General features: G+C 38.5%; 1 pseudogene; it reads left to right on the forward strand.

Annotated features, from left to right (window-relative positions):
- Positions 1-1,826: 1,826 nt before the first annotated feature.
- On the forward strand, positions 1,827-24,283 carry LOC148424138 (uncharacterized; annotated as a pseudogene).
- Positions 24,284-25,291: the final 1,008 nt, after the last annotated feature.

Below are 25,291 nucleotides of genomic sequence, written 5' to 3' on the forward strand. Positions count from 1 at the left end.
ATTAGTCACTGAAATGACTTCACCAGACCCCAGAATGTGTTGCTCAACTATGTGCATGCAATGCATTTATAAAAATCAATCTCAAAAGTGAAGTCACAAAAATTTCTTAATACTTAATTCTAACCATTGCTTTTTATTATGGGTCTGTGCAAGGAATGCGCTGAGCAAGTTTGTGTGCAGTACGCAGTTCAGTGAATGAAACCATGACTGAATTTCAGTGCAAACATTGAATTCACAGTCATGTGCAGTTTCTATGAGGAGAAAGTGTTGACTTGTGTAGTGTTTTTTTTTAAAATCATTTTCAACTCCACTTTCTCTTAATTGTATATACTGCATACCAATGCTATAGCTTTCAGTTGGTCATTTCCGGCCATGCGTATAAATGCTTGCTGCCTATTTAGACCGTTTATGCTTTCATGCTCCCAATTATTTGACAGTTTAAGCATTTTTCATAAGTTTAGAAGATTTACCTGGATGAGGTGATGAACCATCTTGGTGATGGTGACAGGTGGTGACAATTACGACGACAGACTAACAATAATATTCAATCAGAATTAGTCTGTTGTTTTCAATGTTTTTATTATTCGGCGGTCTGTTGGCTAAACATCAGTCCGTAGGACCGCCCACCTGTGACAATTAGCATAACTTCACTTCTGGTGTCTTCCAGGACGTCATAGACAATCATTTCTCCTTGAAAGCCCTCACGAATAAGGTGGATAGATGTAAATACATGGATGCCATGTTACCTGTGTGCCGAGCAGTAATTGAAGTGAACATCAAAAAATACAATACAAGACTGCACAGTGAATACACTAAGAACGCTGAAAATACCATAAACTCAGCCATCTGGAACAGGTGACCCCACCAGCAATGATGAGCCAGAACCAGCCAAACTCTGACAATTCTTGGCAATGGATCATGCTGACATGATGAAGAACTAAACTGACTTCAGTAAATAATTTGAATTGCAGGGCACATTGGTCATCCACATTTAAAGTTAACCTTGCGGGCCTGGCCCCATTGCACAAGACTCAAGCAGCCCGTCACTTCATCAGCGTGTCTGTCCATGTAATCCGCAGCCACCGCTGACCAGATTGGTGACCTCTTCCTGTGGTAAATATATTACTAAATCCAAGAAAATAATCTCCAAGATTCCCACAGCTGGCGAGGAACTCTAAAATAGAGAATAACGTTAAAAATGATTAGAGGGTAGTATCATGTGGTAGACATCTTATATTGTACTAAAATATAGAGATCTTGTGACCTAAGTGAGGGCAAGAAGTGCATTGCATGGATGGATGGATGGGTGGGTGGATGAATAGATTTTTGGAAAGTGAATGATTAATTTTGTCTTTGTTCCCAGCAATTAGCTAATCATTCCAGGAGTACCTCGCTCAAAGTCAGCTGGGAAAGACTAAGTGCATTTTTTTGCTGAAATGGCAAACTACTCATGGGTAGCAACAATGGACTGGCATATGACACCACAATATTGGACCCTGAGCTCAGTTGTGATAGGCAGTGTCCACACCTATACTGATAACAAGGAGAATGAGATTGTAAGGAGTCTATAATCCACTTTCATTTTTTGTTTTTTATATTTTCAGCAAGGCAGTGTAGTAAGTTTAAACCAAACTCGTCACAATATTGTTGGTAAAAAAAAAAAAAAAAAAAAAAGGTTGGCAATCATTTTTTTCAAGGATTTAGGACATGATTGATTAGAGATTTGGCAAAAGTTTTCAAGGTTTCTAAAATCAGTTATTTCAGGTGTTTTAAGAATCGAAGAAACAAAGCCAGTAGTGAGAGAAGAGCAGAATAAATTGGTGATGATGGACGACAAGGAGGTTTTGACAGGGTGGGTAGGCATTGAGTCTAACTGACACGAGAATGTCTTGGATTTTTTTTTTTAGCGAGATGCAGAATGTCAGTTATACTGCAGTTTGAAATTAGACAATGTAGAGGAATGTGGGCCAAGGAAGATAGAGTTGGGTAGGATGTGTATAAAATTAACAGCGGATAGGTTTTGAAAGATGGTTTAGGATTTACGGTTGAAGAACGTCAAAGTTATTCTATGGTTATGGGAAAACAGGCTCAGTGGTCTGAATTTGGTGTTTGCATTGTTGGATCTATTGATGTTGTCATAAAAGCCGTTTTTTTTAAGCCAAAGTGTTTATGGGTGGCAAGGTCTGTTTCCTAAGAATAAGAAAATATTCCATGATTCAGGTATCATCCAATTTATAGTTCCACAGTCAGTGACAAGAACATTGATGTTTGTTGGTTGGTCAGTCGGTGGGTCGATTGGGTTATTGGTTCACATAAAAGCACTTGGGCTTTTGGTAGTATCAATGGCTATGTTAAAACGTTGTCAGTATTTGGGTTAAAGTTGGGTTACGGTATTTCATAGTTTGGGTTTCTGAACCATTCTGCATGACTATATTTGAATGCCTTAGGAAAGTATTCATAATAATTTTGCGAGCACAAATATAACCGTTCTGACAACATTTCTGCTTCTTGAAATGAAAAAAAGAGTGAGGCTTTGTAGCACCTCATTTATTCCGTTTACTCCATGAAGACATCACTGTTATCACAATGTAACACGGGGCAGCTTTGTTTCTCTCTATGACGCACCCCTTGCTGTGGCGAGGTTGAAGGTTTAAATGTACATATTTTCGGTACTTATTTTAAGTACTTCTGAATTTAACAAAGAACAAATTATTGATCCATTTAATGATCCATTTAAGGAGATGCCACCCCACTCTCTTCGCACCCAACCTTTTTGGCCTCTCCCACAGGAGGGGGGACCCATGTCGTCTCATTGGGCTGTGCCCGGCCAAGCTCAATGGGTACAGGCCCGCCCACAAGGCATTCGCCAGTGAGCGCACCCTCCAGGCCTGGCTCCAGAGGCGCGGCACTGGTGACCCACGACCGGGCAAGGGAAAACTGGATCCAAATTTTGAGTTCATCATAAGGGTCTATGACTGTGATGTAGTGATGGGTATCGTCGTTCTTTTAAGTGAACTGAATCATTAGAATCAGTTAAGGCAACCAGTTTAGGGTGTCCCCCACCTACTACCCGAAGAATGCTGGGATAGGCACGAGCAAACCTGTGTCCGCACTGAGGATAAGCAGCTACAGATGATGGATGGATGTGATCATTATTATCATTATTATTATTGTTATAATACAGCGACCCCACACCATATGAAATTTATCTGTTCTGGAGTTGGGATCATTTGGCAAAATCGTCGCATGGCAGGCAACAAAAACTTCTGGTTATTTGTTAATTAATATCAGTATAAAACCGCAGGTATTTAAAAAAAATCAAAATTGTATATACATATTCAAAATTAGTAACAAAATAATCTAGTGCTATGTATGTATACTATACATGCATATAATTAAATAACATCATAAATAAAAATATAATAATGAAAAATGAAATTTTATTTACCTTTGGAGTGACGTGACTTGAGCAAGTTACAGCCATATTCCCTAGCTAGAGTAGCCTAGCCTACATTATTCTAGCCTTCTTCGTATGTCTTGATTATCTCCAGCTTCCCATTGACCCATGGCTAACCAATTAAAGTTTGAATTAAGCAATAAAATGCCCAATAAATACTATATTTGAAGCACTCACCCGAGATCTAGTCTTTAGCATATTGGCATCTGTGACACCGTGACGCTGACCAATAGCAGACCAGCATCTTATTGACGCCGTGACACCGACCAATAGCAGACCACTCGCAGTCATATGCATGCACACTGACTGCCAAGTTTGAATTTTGTAATTATTGTTGATGCCTTAAAGTGGGAAAAATGCGGGGACAAAAAAACTTGTACCTTGACAAAAAATGTAAGCCAGGGACGCCGTAACCCGGTGTATTAACAAATCATAATAGATGTGATGTACAGTATGTGGTGAACAAGACATTATTTGTGCATCCATATAATGATCAATAATTCAAATTTAATATAAATCTTTATGGAATTGTACGTGTTTCTTTTGTTGTTTGCATCACCTGTTAGCTTAGATTAACAAATGCTAATGAAAGTAAGTGGTGAAACGAGTGGTGGTTCACAGAATGGTAACATTCCGCTTTCCAAGGTGAACAAGCCACTCACATTCAGTACTGAACTGGTGATGGCAGTACATATCAGAGAATAGCAGTACAATAACTCACTAACTTGCTGTGAATGGAAAATTACATCCATTTCACACTGAGTCGCCCAAGACACGGCAGCTTGTTCCCTCATGACTCTTTCTGAATGACATGTTTGACTCACTGATTCATTTGAGGACACAAACGAAACAGTACGACCACTCAACTGACTCAATCTGATGGGGAATTACATACGTTTCACGCTCTATGTCTTGAATAGAGAACAATGTACATTCTCTTTCTGGCTTGTGAATGTTTTTTTTAATTTTTTTTTTTTGCAGGCTACTTTATAAACGCTGTGTTTTTATCAAGGTTTGCAGCAACATTTTGTGGGGGTTTCCTCTGCGCATGCACCGCCCAGCAATACAGGTGGAAGGAGAACCATTATCAGGCAAAAAAATTGTAGTAAAAGTAAACTATTATCTGTGGGAAATTTTGTGGGGAATATTCCATTTATGTCCAGCTTTTCTCCATAAATCACTATTTTGAATTCATATTGTTTTTTTGATACACTTAAATTTGGTGTGGGATACGACAGCATAAATACCTCACAAAGGAAAAAAAGGAAAAAATGTCACAAAGGAAAAATGTCATTTAATTTGCAAATAATTAGATGACTGGTTTCCATGGAAACACATTCCATGTCACTGTGCATTCACTCACTATTATTCTTATTTTCACTTTCCGCCCAGAAAGAACTTTTGCATGGGACTAGCAAATATTGTGACAATTACAAATGAATTGGTTCCCAGAGTAATACAACTCAAAGTGAGCAATTATCAGCCCCGATAACTCCGCGCAAATTCACCACTATCGCCATATTGATGTTTTAAGAACTGGCGTTCATATTTCATTATTATAGGAAAAGCAATTTGTGGCAGAAAGACGAGCGCACAAAAATGCTTTTGTTTGCCATGAAAAGCGACATAATCTGTCAGTTCCTTTGACTTTGCCGAGCTCATCAGCCAAATGACGAAACAACATGCTTGGCTTTAATATGCTTTGACCTTCAGTGACCGAGAAGAATACAAAAATTGGTTCATGCCTTCACTCCAATCAGCAGCGTCAATTGTACAGAATGAATACATTATTCATGCTCGCTCTTGATGAAACGCCCTTTGAGACGTTGGCTGCTGCAACACGAGAAAAGAAAAGAGAGTGACACATCACATATTCTGCTGGGCTCTGCTGGATTCCAGTGTATTAAGAGTTTAATTTAAAATTCTTTTCTTTGCTGAAATAATAAGAAAAAAAAAGAAAAAAGCTGCGGCCTCTGGCTGACATGGAATTGCACTGCAGTACTTGCTTTTCTCGGCCCAAATACAGCAGAATGAAATAGACCCAACACCAAGTCACTGTGCACTACAGACAGGCCTACTGTACACCTAGAGATGGACCAGCATGAAAATTCCACCATTCGTCACCAACCCTATCAGTTATTAGGACATCAATCATAATATTGATCAAAATTAACTAAAAACCAAACATACACACACTCACACACACAAACACACAATGGGCCCCCTGTTTACAAGATTAATTCATTCCGTGGTTGAGTTCGTAACGCGAATAATGCCATATGGCGGGCAATCCAAACATATGTTAATAAGCTAATGCATGTAAAACACCAGGTAAAAACTTCAAAATTGTATATACATATTAAAAAATTGGCATCAAACTAGTAAAGTAAGAGCTACTTATATATAATACACATATAAAATTAAATAACATAAATAAGAAATAAAGAAAGGATTTAATTACCTTTGAGTGACATTTCTAACTTGTTATGGCCATATTCCCTAGTGAGGTTACCCTAGCCTAGTCTAGCCTTTAGTATTTCTTGATTATCCCCAGCCTGGTTTCCATACTCATTATCTACTTACTCTTCTCTTTACTACCAATCTTGGGACTCATGGCGAACCAATTCAAGCTTGAATTAAGCACTAAGATGCACAGTAAATATGATATTAAAAGCACTCTCACACGGGATCAAGTCTTTAGGCAGCCATCTTGGTGACCCCATCCGCCGACCAATTGGAGACCAGCATCTTCGTGACCTCGTGACGCCGGCCAATAGCAGACCAGCATTGTAATGACGCAAGCAGTCACGTGTGTAGTGACATATGAGAGCGTTGCCCCTAATAGACAGGGTAGGGTACTCCGGTTCCTCGAGAGCCATATCCTGCCTGTTTTTGATGTCTCACTTTCAACACACCTAATTTAAATGATCAGGATCATTATCAGGCTTCCACAAGGCTTGCTGATGAGCCGATTATGTGAACCAGGTGTGACAGGCGAGGGAGACTCTTAAGGAGTTCCCTACCCCTGCCCTAATAGACACGTCCACCATGTTTGAGAGGAGAAGTTGTTTTTTTTTTATGTCGTAAGGCGTAAAGAGGGGACAAAAATACATCGCAGTCCATGTCATCGAATAACTCTCGAATAAATAACTAAATACCCTTACTGGGTAACACAGGCTAATTTCAGAGCATTTAAATGTCAATAAACCCGCATCAGCTGGTAAAACGTATCTGCTGCGTGCCAAAATAATACTTACAATAAGTAATAATAATAATTTCAAATCATGTGTACACGAAGTTTTATGAAGTTCCTTCAAGAGCAGGCAAGCTTTAACAAGATTGTATGCTAAATTACAAATGGCAATTGAATATAAGGGTCACGTCTGGGCATGGTGAGTTGGGAGGAGGAAGGAACGGGACCCCCAAAAAAATGCAGGAAAACTGAGAAATATGTGGCTCAAAAAAGGAAGTTTTAACAAGGAAATAAGGCAGAACCAAACAGGGAGCAAAACTGGACAAAGTATCACCAGACAGGTGGACAAAATCAAACTAATGGGAACGCAGACGATAAAGTCAGACGTGAAAGAAACAGAAATATGAACAAAACCCCACAATTTCACAACAACCATACCCAACCAAACATGACAATTGAATATGAATGACATAAAATGACAAAAACACATTAAATCACACAAAACGGCTGTCCCCAAGTTTTTTCAGTACAAAATCCATTCTTCTTTTCTTCCCACAGGATGACTTTCATGACTTGCTTATAGAGTTTGTCTTCGCGTTTCATTTTCAATAATAAATCCTTTTGTAATGAAATGGACGCCAATGCTGAAAGTCGCGTCGGTCCAAGCTCCGTTAGGCTCTTCAGCCCTTGTGGGTTTAAAAAAATGGAAGGCATCTGCAGGTCTGGCTTTGATGTACGCTAACACTAACATTAGCTGTTTGAGCAACATGTTTTTCCTTTAAAAAAAAAAAAAAAAAACTTTATTCCACTTCCACTATTCTTCTTTATTCTTTAGTCCACCGTTAAAGTGAACCAATATAGCGCAGCCTTCCTGCTGTGAGCGTCCATTTATGTCATATTCTACGTGAGGCCTCTAGATGGCGATCTTATGACTCGATTGGCTATTGCACCTATATATATATATATATATATATATATATATATATATATATATATATATATATAAATATACAGTGGGCCCCCGTGTTACGAACTTAATCCGTTCAGCGGCTACGCTCGTAACTCGAATTGCTCGTATGACGGGCAATCCAAACCTATGTTAATTAGTGAATGCGTGCAACGCATGCAAAAACCTTAGGTAAAAACATCACGACTTCATACACATATTAAAAATTAGTAACATAATCTACTGTACAGTTAAATTAAATAACATAAATATACAAAGGAAAAATGACATTTACCTTTGGGGCCACGTGACTTGAGCTGGGTGGAGGCAAAGGGGAGTAGAAACCAACCCGCAGAATTTATTTATTTATTTTCTTAAACAGGAACTTTTCTCAAATTAGAACATATCACCGGCGATTTCCTTCTCTTTAATCCATAATAGAATAAGCCTCTCCATTTTGTTGTCGACCGAGGTCCGTCCCCTGGCAAGGAAAGTCTTGCCCTGAGAAGATTGCCGAGCGGTTACGGCCATACTCACTAGCAAGGTTAACTATGCGTGTGCCTCCTTTGTATTTTTTTATTATCTCGTGCTTGGTTTCCATTGTCATCATCCTCTTACTTCTTCCTTTACCGCCACTTGCAATTTTAGAAGCCATGTCTAACAGATAAAGTTTGCAAAGTCTTCACAACACACCGACCAGATGTGCCATCAAGCTAGATGAAGGCGTTCGGCCAATGGCATATCGGCATTTCTGTGATTGACGTGACGTCGGCCAATAGCATATCCGCATCTCCGTGACTGAGACCAGGACTGTGAACTTAATCGACCAATAGTGTCTCGGCATCTCCGTGTGACACCGTGACTGAGACAGTGACTGTGACATTGTCAGAGCAATAGCATATCGGCGTAACCGTGACATGCGAAAACAGTTGATTTTGCTGATGTAGCAAAGCGGAAATAAATAGCACGGATACATTGACCGGCATGTTGAGACATGTTTGATTGTTCGTAAGTCGAAAGGTTTGTGCGTAAGAGGGGGACAAAAAACGCTGTGGTCCACGTTTGTAAGACGAAAAGTTTGTAAAAGAGAGAGTTCGTAAACCGGGGGCCCGCTGTGTATATATATATATATATATATATATATATATATATATATATATATATATATATATATATATATATATATATATGAGACACATTTTCACAATGATGACGGTACAGCAATTTGAATTTTGCCAAGGTGAAATCCCTAGTTCTGCGAAAAATGCATTTAAAGTTTTGACACATTCATCTTTCAACAGTACTCATTGTCAAACAAACCCTTTGACTTGATGCATTTTCACAAAAACATGCGCACACACACATACACATATACTTGGTGATGCATCGCTAAGCCACATCATCTGTACCCAAATAAGTTGTATTTGAATATGAAATTGTGTATTTTTTGACAGGAAAACCCTCATGCATAGAAATAACTGCTATATTTTGGCATTGATAATAGTACGTTTAAATAAGTCATTTAAACACTACATTTTACATAGATTGATTATAATATACATTTTAAGTAATTTTTCTAAAAAAAAAAAAAAAAGATAATCGTAATACCTGTCAATGGCTTGTGCATAAAATGAACTCCACAAGTAGATGTCTTAAATGCTCATGGAGAAAATAAAGCTACCGAGTGTTATGATGAAGTTCTTGTCAATTTGGTAAGAGATCATTTATTGTGCAGTCACACAGGATTAGACATTCTCTTTGCAGCTGAGCTTCATAAAATGATAATAATAATAATAAATGCTGTTTAAAATGCTATGTAACAAGATAAATGTCCATACAATGTAAAATGTGTTTTAATGCCAAACAGAAATACTGCAACATACTAAGATGGCATTTTGCTCCCTTCAAAAAAGTGAATAATTTTAGCAGGGAACACTTTTTATACTTAATGCATAGTTGCATTACCACAGACATCATTGATGGATGAGCCAATACATGCAGAGAGGCTAATGAACGATGTGTGTTGGCCTTTATAGTGGCAGTTAAAAGTCACAATGTGCATCCGTGGCTTTAATGAGTTTTTTTTTTTTTTCAATTGCGAAAAACCAGCTGAGTTGCATGAATGGCTTCAGATTCATTCACAACACTAAAAAGTTCAGTCGTAAATGTAAAATAAAAATATTGTGCCATTTTGAAAATGGGTAAAAAAAAACTAATGTCTGAACCAATTCTTTGTAACCGGTGTTATAGTATGCCACACTAACAATGCTTTTATGTAAATAAAACTAAGTATTTCGTTACACATAAAAATGTAAGGCCTTGCAATAACAAATGAATATTTTAGACAGAAAACACATTAGCCATGAAAATAGCATACCAATGAAGTGCTATTTGTTATTTATGTATGGTAATGACAACAAAAACCTTTAGACACAGTGTCAAACCTATTCTCATCTGTCTCACCGAATACAAATACCGTAGTGTTGTGTCCGTTGACTGATCAGATGATAGAGAGATAGATGTTAGCACGTTATGCAAAAAGCCAATTCTCTGGTCAGGCAATTTAGACAATGCTCAAAACATCAAGGGTAAATGATTTAAAGCTGTTGCTAATGCAAATAAGTGGATTTTTTACAGCCATGGTTGAGCATAAGGACTGCTACACACTGTATGACAACAATAGAGTTACCCACATTTCATACATACAATATATAAAACACTCGTCTTTTGTTTTTGTTTTTTCACTTGCCAAGCCATTGCTGGATTTTAGGATGTTAATACAGTTTACCCCATGGTGATTGATAGTCTATGCTTACACTTGCTTACTGCTTACTGCCTTGAAATCCTCTTGAGACAGTTTGCTGAATGTAGTTTTTATGTAATACTACTGTATTTTCCACCTTTATTCATCTGCTGTTTTTTTTATGTTGTATTTTACAGTTCTTTCAAGTTGATATAATTTATTGTGCACGTACACCCATCCATCCATTCGAAGTCGCTCACAAGGACAACAGCCTAAGCAAGGTATGTTTGAAAATGATGTTCATTTTGGACAATCCACGGCACAAAAATCCCCCCAAAAAACAACACGTTCCTCCAAATTATGGTCCTCCAAGTCTCACAGACATTGCCAACATGAGCATTGAACTACCCCAGCGGGACAAGGGAGTCTTCAAAAGGAGGGCTCTTCAGCACACTCTTGAAGGAGTCCAAAAAGGGTGGGTACTCTGAATTCTGTTTGGTGTGTAGCCATAAACAACAGTCAGGACCAATACCTCCACTCGAAGGCAGAGGGAATCTACCCACTTGTCCACTAGGGTGAACGCCGATGTACAGGCTTTGAGCTGGTGGGCAATAACTAGGCCCACACCTGCTCTGTGTGAAGGTGAGCCGGACTAAAGTAAGAACTTCTCTTCAACACCAGCTCAGGCTCCATCCTGGCCAGAGAGAGCTAACTTCTGTAGCAGGGAATAGGACTGTGACGTCTCCTGCCTTTGGCTGCCATCCAGCTAACACAACACCCAACCCATTTGACCCCTTCCATGGGTGGTGACTCCATTTGAAACTGTCCCGAAGGTTGTCTTTGCAAAATTAAAAAAATTGATTCCAAAATCCAGAAAGCTCGTGCACAACCAACACATGATATTCATGCATCTTAGTGACTTATCAATGAGAGCAGATCTATTGTATTAGCATAATACTGGCATGACAGAATTGTACATGCTAATTAATTGCTCATTTGTCATTGCTGTGCCATGGAGTGGCTAATCCTTCTGATATTGTGAATACACTGGGTTGAATAGGGCATTGAGATGTCCATGTAAAATGTTGTGCCAGATTGATCATTAAATGGAAACAAAGCTGGAGACAATCAAGAAATACAAAGAAGGCTAAACTAGCCAAGCTTAGGCTAGGTGACCCTCACTTGGGAATATGGTCATAACAAGCTTGTCAAGTCACTCAAAGGTAGATAAATCCATTATATATATTTTTTTTATTCCTTATGTTTTTTAAGTATATACATGTAAGCGTAGCAGTTAGTATACTATTTTGATACCAATTTTTAATATGTATATACTATTGTGATGTTTGTAACAGTGATTTTTCACGCATTAGCTAATTAACATGGGTTTGGATAGCCCGCCATACAGCGAATTCGTGTTACGATCCCAACCACGGAACAAATTAATCCCATAAACCGAGGGGCCCACTGCATTCGGATCCAGAACAGATGATCGCAATAAAGATCATTAGATCAGAAAGTAGTACAATAGAATTCCTCCAATCTGACTGAAGCTCTAACCATCCAACATTTAAAAGAAATTAATCAGCATTCATTTTCATACTTACATAATTTTGTTTCATAATGTCTTTCATTTTGCTTAATCCATCTTTCATTTTTATTACTATTATCCTGCCTTCAAGTGTTGGCTTGGTTTAACCTTCGCATGATTGCATCGGTCGAAATTACGTTATTTCCGCAACCACCACCCTTCATGTGGAGTCTACCCGGAACTGATTTGGCTCAATGCGAATCTTCTGGATTTTTTTTTTACAAATTCACAACTTGGCGAACCAACTATTTCTTATGGAAGTTCGCCGATAAAAAAAAACAAAACACCTTTGGTCTGAAAAAGAATACTGTGATATAAATACTGTAAACAACTCTCTGCGAGCACCACATTGGGGAAAGATGAGAAGTCTGTTTAGATTATATGAATCAACTAAGATTCTCTACCTTTGTTATAGAGTAGTGTTGTTTTTATGCTGTGGAGTGAATTTACTGCCACCTGTAGTATGGGAGAATATTGTCCGACTGCGGGGGGAAAAGCCACTTTGAGTACACAGTGCGGCAAGACGGGTGCCGGCGGCTCAAGTCCAAACCAAGCTTGACTTTCACTGCAGGCGTGTTCGCCGTAGTGAATTTCAGCATGCAAATGCAGAAAAAACATTTCAAACTATGCAACAGGAGGATTTTTCTTTATTTATTCTGAAACAATAATATTATTTATACGTATTTTTGGCAAAGAATTCTTTCTGAAAGTCAATATGGACAAGTAATAGGTATTCCCAAAACCTTTTTTCTTGGACATTGCTTAGAATACAGTTTCTTCCATTATAGCTTAGGGATAGGTCAACAGCTGTAATGATGAAAGCAAAGTTTAAAGGATGTCATAGAAAAATCACCCGGAAAAATGGTGGTAAGGATAGGCACAAAGCAACATCTCGGCAACATCGTCTCATGAACACAGGAAGATATGGAGGATGCTAAATTGGAATAGTGTGTAAAAACATTGCATGAAAGGTTTTGCCGTGCTGTGAGGCACCTTGGTCTTAATCTGCTTAAGTGGTTGAAGCTCGTGGGCAGAGCTATCAAGACAATGGCCCAGAGTTCCCGAAACGTTATAGTCCGACTAAACTCTGGAGATAAAAAACAGAAAAATGACTAACGCGCACATTTTCATTTGTAATCTTTTTGGTGAATACAGAACACAATCTTTGGTGAAATGAACAATAGTGAATTAATTTGACCTTGAATCCTGGGAACAGAGCAACAAAGCGTAAACATTCTCACACTTTTTGAAATATGTTTTGCTAGCCAAACTTTACTATAAGATGTTTGACCAACCGATCAGAAGACGATAAAATGTTATGGCATCGGAGGCTAGCTTGCTGGCCTGTGAGGACAAATTTAAACTCTAATCAGTTAAGGAACAGTCTTATTGATAAAATAGTTCTAATTGTGGAGGTCCATGGCAGAATAGATCAGTGCTTCTCAGTTATATTTTGCAAAAGCCCCCACCCCCCCCCCCCCCCCCCCCCCACACACACACACACAAACACTTGCCACGCTGACCATGAATAACATTATCTAAAAAAATTGAATAATTATGCCTAAAACCTTAACATTGAGATAAGGAAAAGCAATATAAACAAATTTCCAACAACTGTTAACTATTTTTTATAGCATTTATACAGGTTAAAGGTTTGTCTAAGCAGTAAAAAACCCAAGTGCATCAAAGTGCCTGGAAAAAAGATGCCAATCCTTATTTTATCACTTTTATACTTCACATGGCAAAAGAAAAAAAAAAAATCATTTTCTTCGGGGTCATCCGGACCTTCCCTGGCATTATCTCGCAGCCCCCCTCGGGGGCCTGCCCAATTATTTGAGAAGCACTGGATTAGTTTGACATGGCATCACAGACTAAAATCAGCAGGGAATTAAATATTACAATTTTATAGAATGAATATTAGAATTCAAGAAATATTTGTTGAGAAAAGTAGAGAACATAGGAACATTTCTTTTATTGGACTTTTAAGTCTGGACATTTTAATTCAGAGATTATGTAAACTATACAATGTCCTTCCTTTGAGAAAAATGTCAAGCCTGAGCGCTAATGAAAATAAGCCACTACATTCAAGTGAATGAGCCAACAATAGTGACTGCAGCATAAATGTACTCCTCCTTCATGAGCCTGAGGTAGGAAAAAAGGAGGAGCCCTCATAAAAAGATGAGCCTGATGGCCGATGGGGTGAATGCGGCTGGCTGCTTGCGAGACGGAGTTCATGTCTTGACGGCCTGCCGGCAGCGCTGAAGGCCTTGAAACAACACTCGCCTAATCACGTCGAGCTTTCATCTGTCACCATGAATGTATGCCCTTGAGGAACGGTTTTATCACAATGGTGATGGGTCCTTGCAAGAGAGGGTCCATAATTCATGGCTACACTGTAGATCACTGGCTCTCAACTGTACTGGACCTGCACTTTCTTATTGTAGCTGTCGCCACCCAATTTAATAGATGTTAAGAGCGTTTAAGAAAACTTATTGCTTAAGAATAAAGTATGTGTATCATTATTCAACTACACTGTTGGTCTTCAAGCTCAAAGTGCCTTTAAGTCCGCCTTATTAAGAACTGATGATGAACATGACAACTGAAAATACAAAATGCATTTTTAAAGCCTGGCGCAGACAGGGCACCATTGGCTCTCGGGAGCCATCCGCCCCCAGAGCCGATGGCGCTGTTGGCACGATGCCTCGCGTGCGCTAGGAGTTGCATTGATCACATGTTTGGGATCATGTGACCATTCAAACTAGTGACCTTCGAGTTGACGGCTTAAAAGCGATCTATTCTATTCTTGTCCTTGTTCTTTGTGCTTGTCTTTTGGTTTTTGGGGACCTGACTTTGTTCTTTTATCCTCAAGGTGAGGCTCTGAAATGTCTTCACACAACATTGCCTAATTTGGGTTTGAACAAGCGGACAATAAGTTGTGCATGTAACACCGTTGATGCTGGCGCTCCGAAGTTTTCATCCCTATTTGATACTCGGCGCCAACGGCGCAGCACCATCTGTGATCACAAAATACCCCTACACACAAGGTGTCGATGGTGGCGAAATACAGTGTGCTATTGGGGACTGTGTGCCAATGGCACCTCAACAAAGATGACGTCAGTTAACAATGAAACAGAGCTTGCAGAAGTTCTGCACATTTTAACTAACAGCCAACAACCTACTTTTGGGTCCCAACCTACGAGTTGACAATAATTGCTTTGGATTCTTTTTCAAGTTTTTTCTAAATTGTCAGGAAAGAAGTCTAATTGACCTGAGGCTTGTTGTGTGTTTGGTTGAGTGCTGGAAAAAAAAACATTATGGGGAAAAATATGTGTCCAATATACCTACAATACATGTTTTTGAAAATACGGGAAGAAACTGGAGCATTTGGAGAAAACCCACATGGGCACAGGGAGAAGATGCGAGCTCCACCCGAAAAGGCCGGTGACGAACGGATGTGCTAAACAGTCCTCCACCGTGTCTCGACTTGCAACTGCTTTATCCTAAATTATGATCACATTGAATCTTGATAAACCCGCCTTTAAATTATCATATTCAATCGCTGATTAAGGACCCTAAAAAACCGCTAATTAAAGTTACACTGACATTGTATGAAATGGCACAAATTGCTGATAATTCATGGTACAGTCTGACATTTCAAATTCAAACTTAAAAAAATGCTATGGATGCATTAATAATTAATAAATGTAATAATATTAATAATACTAATAGTAATAATACTATTATATTAATTGTTGATAATGTCACATCATTATTATTAAATGACTACTGTTGCTTCAGGTCTACGAGATTAAGCTGCAAAAAAAAAAAAAAAATGCTTCATGAAAATGGTGAAGTGATGAATTGGTGACTCCTTGCCCCGGTGACATTTCAGTTTTATAGTTTGCACTGATTTTTTTTGTCCTCCGTGGCGTATTTTGTTGTTACTTTTTCTAGAGAGAATACGCTAATTTTTGTTGATACTGTGTTACTGTATTTCCGTTTTGTGTTAATTGTCGTTTGTTGTTGTTTTTTTGTTATTATCTTGTATACAGCTCTGAGTTCAGTCTCTGTTTGGATTCACTTTTTTTTTTCTTTCACCCATAACACTTATTAATTGATAAGAAAAACCTGGTTCCTTTCACTGCATTAAATGCATTAAACCTGCCCGAAAAGCAATTTCATGAAGTCATTTGAGCAGATTGCAGTGTCGTAGGAGAAATATGGCGTTCATATGGAGAGTATTAGTTTGCAATTCACGTACGTCACTTGGCTCAAACACAGCAAATTGGCCTGAATATTTTTCCCCCTCAAAAAAAAAAAAAAATGGAAACGCTTTGGCTTCACTTTTATTTGTAAGGGGAATACAGGACAATGATTATTTACATCTTTTAAAAAGATCATTAATACATGATGGAAATGGTGGTTAAGGCCAGGGAATGCATTTCCCGGCATGGGGTGAAAAGTGCTGCCACAAACACTAAAAAAGTTCAATTTGGAGTATAAATGCGCGGCTTGAGGGTTAGCACATCAGCCTCATGGTTAGCGTACCCGAGTTTGAATCCAGCTGGCTCTGGCCTTCTTGTGTGGAGTTTGCATGATCTCCCCTTGCCTGCGTGAGTTCTCAACGGGCACTCCAGCTTCCTCCCACGTTCCAAAAACATGTGTGGCAGGTGTATTGGACACACTAAATTATCTTTAGGTGTGATGGAGTGCGTGAATGGTGTTTCGTCTCTGTGTGCCCTGCAATTGGCAACCAGTTCAGGGTGTCCCCTGCCTACTGCCCTGAGCTACAAAAGGAAATGGAAAAAAAGAAAAATAAAAACCTCCTGGAGCCACATCAGAAACTTTCCGGTAAGTTCGGCATTTCTTATTTTCCTTTCAAATTTTTCCATATTTAAAAGAGATCACTCTATGTGGAAGTACTATACTACAAAACATTCATCTAATGAATTTTAAATATATGTGTCGTTTAGCTAAAGAAAAGGAGCAAAGAGCTACATTATTTAATAAAGTGGTGGTCTTTTTGCAACATACTGCATTCTAAGAAAAAACAGTGGCCTAAAAAAAAAAAGGAAAGGAGAGGAAAAGAAAAAGAAGGGGAAAAACATGAAACTCACAAGACAAGATTTTCTCTTCAGGAAAGTGGGAAGTGTGGTCTTTCTTTGCTATCACTGACAAGAGTACATGTCTTTTTGTTTTGAAGCTATGCACACAGATAGATAATTTATGCATGTGCTCAGCGGCAGCTATTGTGTATGAGCAATTAATTCCCTTGGGATTTTTGTCTGTTTCTAACCAAAGCTACATGGGAGTTAAAACCCACAGTAAATGCAGAAGTATCTTTATGTCAACTCATTTTATTTGTTTAGCCCTTTCTCACAAAACAGTCTCAAAAGATTTACGGACCCACAATTGATAAATATTGGAAACAAGCTATGATCCAAACCCCCCAATTGGGCAAGGGCAGCCTTAAAATTGCATTTTGAGGAAAATAAAAATGTTTGAAAGCACTTTAAACGTTTCACACAAATCACGGTTAGCAAAGAATGCAATGTTGCAGAGTGATTGCGGGATGAAAATTAAAAATAAATATTGTTTCCAATGTACTGTACCAGTACCGCAACATTCTTCATGCTTTTTTTTCATGCTTTTAAAAACTTATGGGGACACCCTAGTGGATATACAGTATTGTACATCTCAGTTCTAAGGTAAAGCTAGCTCCTCAATGCCCTATGGTGCTTTCAAAAAGAAAAATTGGGGAACACCCGCGTGGATGCACTGTACATCGTGTGTACATCACAGTGCCAAGAGAAAGAGAGTGTGAAGGGGTCAAGAAAAATCGGGAAAGATTGAAAAGACTGATCAATTGTGACCGCCTTTTGTTTTGGTGAGTGCAAGTCTTTTCATTATTTATTGTTTCATATTCAATATGTTTGTTATTTTATTTCATTCACATTCAGTTAATAGTAAAGACATAACATGATGTTCTTCTTATATTAAACTGCAATTTGTAATTTGGACTTCACAAAATTTCCTTGATATTTATTTTAAATTATTGTTCTTTTTTTAAAATTTGGACAGCCTCACATATAATGACAAGTTTTAATGGCTTTATTGATGTTTAAAAACACCGGAAAATAGTCTGTGTAGCCCAGTAATGCGTACGTGTGCGCATGGTACTTATTCAAGTGTCTAACATCACAGAAGGTTTATGTGTGAAAGTCAGGGACCGCCACTGCCTTTCAGTAGTATTCAACTGCCCAATAGCCTCTTTCCCTCAAGAATGGCTTGACACCATTTGAGGAAGATTGATCTGTCAGCCACAAAAACCATGTTTTGATGCACAGATGTGCATTTTTATATGAGCCGTACTCATACTTACAAACTTGCTGAAACACGGATGCTGCTCAACTTTGGGTATCTATGGCAAAATGAACTTGAACTGCATTGCGAGGAAAAGCAAAAGCTTCAAGCTCATTCAACAGTACGCTGCCAAGGCATTCACTGAACACTCACAATGTGGGAAATCTGAAAGATGCTTAACTTAATGTGGAACAAATTCATCACCTATAGATATGAACACAAGAAAATATAAAGAGTATACAAAAGATGATTTTAATTATATTTTGCTATAGTTGTTATACTGTTGCCAAAGTGGCGGTGCGTCTTACACACAGTAACATAGAAAATACCCCAATTTGACCACAAAGGGTGTGTCTTATATTTGGGTGACTATCGAATTTTGTTTACCCATCTTCTGTGTGTTTCATCTCCATAAAAGAGGAAGTGAATCATAGTCGATTCAAACGATCTAAGCAGAGTCCACATCAGTTCCCAATGTGGTGGTCATCAGGAGTAATTAATGGTATTTATATCACAGTATTCCTTTTCAGACAAATCATAAAGGTGTTTTTACCAGCAAACTTTTATAAGCCATAAGCGTCTGCCATGTTTCCCGTTCATAAAAAAAAATAAATAAATCAGGAAGACATGCAATGTCTGTTCTGCATGGACTCTGCACGGAGGGGCGTGGTTATGAAATGATGTCATTTTGAAGCGTGCATCCACGCTGAGATTAAACCAAACCAACACTTGAAGACAGGATAAAAGTAATAAAGAGAAAGATGGATAAATCAAAATGAAAGAAATTATGCAATAAACTGATGTAAGTATGAAAATGAAAGCTCTTTGAAATTTGGCAATTTCTTTTTTTTTTTAATGTTGGATGGTTTTGTTTTTAACTTCAATCAGATTGTAGATTGCGCAACACATATTTTACGTTTATGTCCGAGACATCGATTTGCTATAGTGAAAAGTCTCCTGTTGTGAAAAAATTCTGGCTGCAAATATGATTTGGTTGTAGAGGAGTTCTACTGTACTTAAAAAAAAAAAGAGAAATTTTGAGTATACCCGCTTCTCAAGGGACCACAGCCACGACCGCCATTAACCCAAGGCAAAGTGAAGCACCTGTCTGAAAATATCTTAGCGATACTTGCGCTGAGGCACAATTTCATTCTGTTGGGAAGGGAAGATATACTGTAACTCTTGCATCTCATTAGTGTCTGCCCAATGATGCATTAGCTCTTTTAGGTATTTAATCTGCTATACTTAACATCTGTCAAAAAGCCCAGAAAAAAAATTAAATCTGTACATATGCCTTTATTGCTGAGCAGAGGTACTAATGCCCGCAATCAGTGTAACCTGAAATTCCGTCCCATGACTCATTTAATGCGGGACTTTAGCGCCCAACCTTCAGGAAAGACTTTCAACATGGTAGCCTTATTTGCATAATCTGATCACTCTCTGTCTCCTATTGGCATTTACCATATTGGAAGCTAATATTCTGGATGCCGTCATTATAACGCAATACTTGTGCATTAATTAGAAGCCAGAGTATCTGCTGACCCTTCCAACAGGCTTGGGCAACTCTGGAGGTGTGCTGGATTAAAATATATCATTGGCAACATCTGCCACCTAGTCGCAGAGTCTCTGTAAAATGTGACTCCTGGCAGCTGCCTGCTCTAAAAATAAACCTCGCCTGTTCCCGCACTGGGAGATTGTCATATCACTACCCCTTCCCATAACAATTAATCAAGTGTAACTGAGCTGCCCTAAAATGATGTTTGCTTCTCCCCAGATATCAGAGAGGCTGACGCTATTAAGAGGAAATTGCATTTGAGAAATGGCTGCATGTGAGTGCTTCCTGAGAATCGCACCAGGTTTGTTGTTTCTGGCTCAAACATATTGTGCAAACACATGCCGGTATCATTCTTAATGGATGGGGAAAATGGGCCGATGAATTCATGTGTGCAGCTAGTTTGTCGCCAATCTGCCCAAAGCGGGAAGGGTAGACACTCGATAACATTTCAATCAATGAAGAGGGCAATGCTAACAAAGTCAGATGATTGTTTCGAAAGGTAAAATCCAATACCGGAGGAAGTAAAACTACTTGAGAATCCAAGTCTTTTTATCATTCGTCTCACGTTCTACAGTCCTACTTAACCTTTGACCTGTGTCTAAAATAAATGTGATGTGGTTGGCTTGCATCGACAAACTCTGCCAAAAATGAGAGCGTCGGAAGGAAAATGAACTGTTGCAAAACCACATCAAATTTTTCAACATGGAGGAGTGTGGTCTGCAGAAAAGTAGTGTCCAATAAAGATTTACAACCTTTAGAAAAGCAATATTCTCACTTGGGAGCTGCTCAGGCAGATGGATGTGAGATGGGATTAGTGTAAATCCATACATCCATTCGTATAGCCGTGTATCCTCACAATGAACAAACAGATTGATGAATTAAAGAATTAATGGAGAGATTGACAAATTACTGCAACTCACCATCAAACATTTATTTCTGGTTTGCAATTCACAAATTGGCACAAAATGCTGCCCAAACCCTGACAGGTTGAAAAGAAGGATTTGTTCAAAACTTGTTTTTCTTTCTCAGTGCATGATTTTCAATGGCTTTTTTCCCCCATGATGGCACATGGTATTGACTTGCTTTGTTTTCAGAAATTATACAAGAAAATATGCTTCAATAGCTAACAGACTGCAATTACAGCATCAATTTAATCACTATTAAAATAATGATGACAGAATAGCAGGATGGGGAATGATGGGCCAGTAAAATATACAGGCGATTTATGAACGCATCCATCACACTGTTTCCCATGTAACTAGTTTTGGTTTTTTTTGTTGTTTTTTTACTAACAATCCTAAAATGACGGTAATCAAATGTAATTTCCTAATGACGGAAGTGTGGTTACGATAACGATGATGGAGTAATGGAATGACAATGGCACGTTTTGGTTTGGTTCGAAGTTATGATGGACAGGTGGCCATTCAACAGAATGATGCATTGGCAAAATTTACTAACACATCTATCTCTGAAAACGATTATATGTTAATTGAGTTGCATCAACTCAGCTCTAAAATAATATGTCAAAGATTACCAAATCATGGGAGTAGTGCGGTGGAAATTGCGTGTTAATGCATGGAGGTATCTTGGCAGTCAGCAACATTTCGGCTAAATGGGTTTGCTGCGCCTCCTCAGAAGCCAAATCTATGAAGTAGCTACTTGGGCATTAAGAAAATCCATTTACAATGATTGAAGCTATCCAGCTGAAACGGCAGCAGTCAATCAGTCTTTTCACTCTCAAGGGCCAGTACATCTTACATATATTTAAAAAGAGAGGCAATCTCTGTGTGAATACAAAAATATTCTCTTGCTATTATGCCAACAGAATATTAAATCCTTGATGCAGCGTCACAAGGGACTTAGCCAGCGACAGCGGGGGTTTTAAACCACATGAAATTGTGCGTGCATCCGCTTTTTCAACATGCATGTGATTACCCAATCGAATCTCCTAATAAGACCTCCCTCCCACACACAGACACTTCTTGATTATTGAAAGCACTGTGGACTATTTTCAATGTCACATCATTTGGCTATGCCGTACTTTTTATTCATGCTCAGTACAATCTGACTGTGTTATCAATTTTTGTATTAGTGTAATATAATTACTAGATTGTTTCCATGGGCAAAAAATAAAACTGCATAATATAATAGAATAAAAGGCATCTAACAACAAAATGGGTTTAAATGTGATTTTTCCTTTCCAGCTTTTTTGTAGTTTTATGTTTTGAGCAGGACTTAGGAATGACAAATGGAATTCATATTTTAAGAGTCAAACAAGCTAGTACGTGGAGGTATTCTGAGAAGACTCAAGATTAATCAAACTTTAAAATTGAAACACTAAAACAGACCACTATTTTTCATTTTAAGGATAGCTGTATGTAACCCTGGTTAAGATGCACCTCCCAATGCAAAAGCCTATTAATAAATTAGTCATTAAAAATACAAAATAGATTAGCATGACTGAAAAACATGTTAAAAGATTAAAAGATTCCAAATATAATTTGGTACTATTATTTTCAGAGTTAATTTAAATGATTAAACAATCCTTCTTAATTTTTATTTTGAAAGTCACGTAGCAAGATGATGCACATGACCACAATTGCGCACTTTACTCTCTTCGTTTTGGCTGTTGAGACAACGCGTGTGTACTGACCAAACAAAAATATAAAATAATGGTGAAGTATTTTATTTGTATTAGAAAACAAATTTTACAATTTACTATCTTATGCTGATCCCATAAAAATGCAAATGCCTAATTAATGTGTAGTCTATACTCTTTCATTTTTCGTACATTTGTAGAATGCCAAAGAACACGCGCCACTCGTGTCGATGCACTCGAATTTGAGGGATGTGATAGCTCAGATGAAGACCATGATTACCCTCTTTGCAGTCCTACTAAGCAAGACATGGAGAGTGAGTCAAGTCAGTGTTATGATTCAGACAATAGTGAATTAAGTACATCTGATGATGTACGACAACCAAATGTAGATTCACAGCAGCGAAAAAAGTCCAACCTAGGCAAAAAACAAGAAACAGAAGGAACTGTCCAAGGGAGAAAACACCCTTCTTGGAGGCACAAACCTTTTGAAACCCCTGAGTGCACATTCAAAGGACCACACACCTCCAGACATTCTTCTTAGTCCTCGAGTACTTTAGAAAGTTCATAACAACAGAAATGCTTGAATTACTAAAAGAACGAATACATTTGTACAGTGTACCAAAGTCGGAAAAACACAACAATGTGAACACCACTGTAAAGGAACTGGAAATCATGATTGGTCTTTACCTGCGAATGGGTCTTTGTCAACTGACGGGAAATCGTGCGTACTGGGAAAATGACACAAGATGTCCCATGGTTGCTGATGTCATGTCACGTAATCGTTTCCATAACCTGCTGGTAATTTTACATTTCACTGGCAACACCGACGTATCAAGCAGGCAAGCAGAAGATAAGTGTTGGAAGATCTGGCCATGGTTGGATATGTTTCGCAAACAATGTCTGGATATCACTGCAGAAGAGCATTGATTGATTGATGAGCATATAGTGTTGTTCAGAGGGACACACAGTCCAATAACACAGTATGTGAAGGGCAAGCCCCATCCTTGGGGAATTCAAATTTGGTGTTGCTGTTGTTCCTCAGGAATCCTTTATGATTTCACAGTCTATGAAGGTGGCACTGGGAAAAAATCCTCACTTGGCATGGGAGGTGATGTCGTGGTCAAGCTTTGTGAACCTCTTCCATCAGACCAGAATTACAAAGTGTTTGCCGACAATCTTTATTCTTCAGCACCACTGGTACTCAACCTTCTTCAGCGAAAGATCTACTTTGTGGGAACTCTGCGTGGCAATCGCTTGGCAGGGTGTCAGCTTGAAGATGAGAAAAGTCTTGCCAAGGCAGGAAGAGGATTTGTTGACGCCAGGGTGGGAAAAGAAGAAAGGTTGGCCAAGTGGTTTGACAACAAATCTGTTACCTTGATCTCAACCTACAGTGCAGTTGAGCCTCAAGATAATGTCCGACGCTGGAGCAAAGCAGACAAGAAATTTTTAGAGGCCAGAAGGCCACACATTGTGAGGGAGTACAACACATTCATGGGAGGGGTAGATCTTCTTGATGGATTCATTGCAAGTTGCAAGTACCACATGAGGTCACGGAGATGGTACCTCTACTTGTTCTGGCACACCATCATGTTAGGTCTGGTTAATGCATGGTTGATCTACCGCCGGGACTGTAAACTACTTGGTGTAAGAAATACACTGCCACAAAAGAGCTTCGAGGCCGAGGTTGCTACTAGCCTCATTCTTACGCAGGCACGAAGAGGCCGACCATCACTTAGCGAAACATCTCCGTCACCACCACGGATTTCCCGCGGCACACCTGTCAGTGTCTCGCGGCACGGCACAGTGGTTGAAAAACATGGCACTAAGCAAAGCTGAATAAATTTATGTCAAATCTTGTTATTAAAGTCAGAACTTTGATATATGTTGTTAAAATGCAAATAAAAAGGCAGTTTTCATGTTACTGAGCACTAAGAATGGTCATGTTTACTTAAAGTTAAATTAAGAACGTCTTTACTACTAACACCCAATGTGACAAATATGTAACAATGCAGATCTTTGGTATGAACAACTCTTATTTTGAAAAAGAAAAAACATCAAACATGTGTTTTATGTGGTCCACTTGGTCTGTGTTATATACCACATAATTTTCCTTCAAAGGAATATGGGTCTGGGTTCTTATGGGTTTTAATGTGGTGTTGTTAAGATGATCATCGGTTCATGCTGTTGAAACTCACTACAAATTCCCCCCTACAGCTCGTACAACAAATGAACATGGTTGTCTTGACACAAGGAATAACGTTAGCTAACTTAGCATCAACTTAAGACGGACTTGTGATGCGTAGATAGCTAGGACTTCATTGACGGCATTCCTCGTTGATCCGGGCAAATAACTTTTTGATATCCATCTCGGCGTTACAATTTAAGTCAATTCAAAATAATATTTTTAACACATTGTTGATGCTAAACTTACCGACTTCCTGGATTGATTTAGTCTCCTGAGGATCCCTGCTTGCTCTCACAAAATATACATGACTAAATTACCATATTAATTAGCCATGTGCGCATTGTTCATGTGAAGCAAATACAGTAGCAATGAATTCATCTACAGTGATCCCTCCTACTTCAAGGTCTCAGATAACGCGGTCTCAGTACTTCGTGGGTTTTTCCAGGAAAAATTAAAAATATTTCAAAATAAAAAATAATTTAAAAAATGTGCAAAAATGGAAAACAAATTAAACAAGCAAAAAAAGTACATTATACAGTACTGTATTCATCAAATAACTAAGTAATATTATTTAATAACTATGTTAAGAATTCTTCAAGCGTTAGAGTTCGTGACGTTTTGTTATCTTATTATGAAAATGCATGCTTTTAATTTGTTGG

Source organism: Hippichthys cyanospilos, chromosome 5 (assembly GCF_059441005.1).
Source record: "Hippichthys cyanospilos isolate Australia breed blue-spotted pipefish chromosome 5, RoL_Hcya_1.0, whole genome shotgun sequence".
Lineage (NCBI taxonomy): Eukaryota > Metazoa > Chordata > Actinopteri > Syngnathiformes > Syngnathidae > Hippichthys > Hippichthys cyanospilos.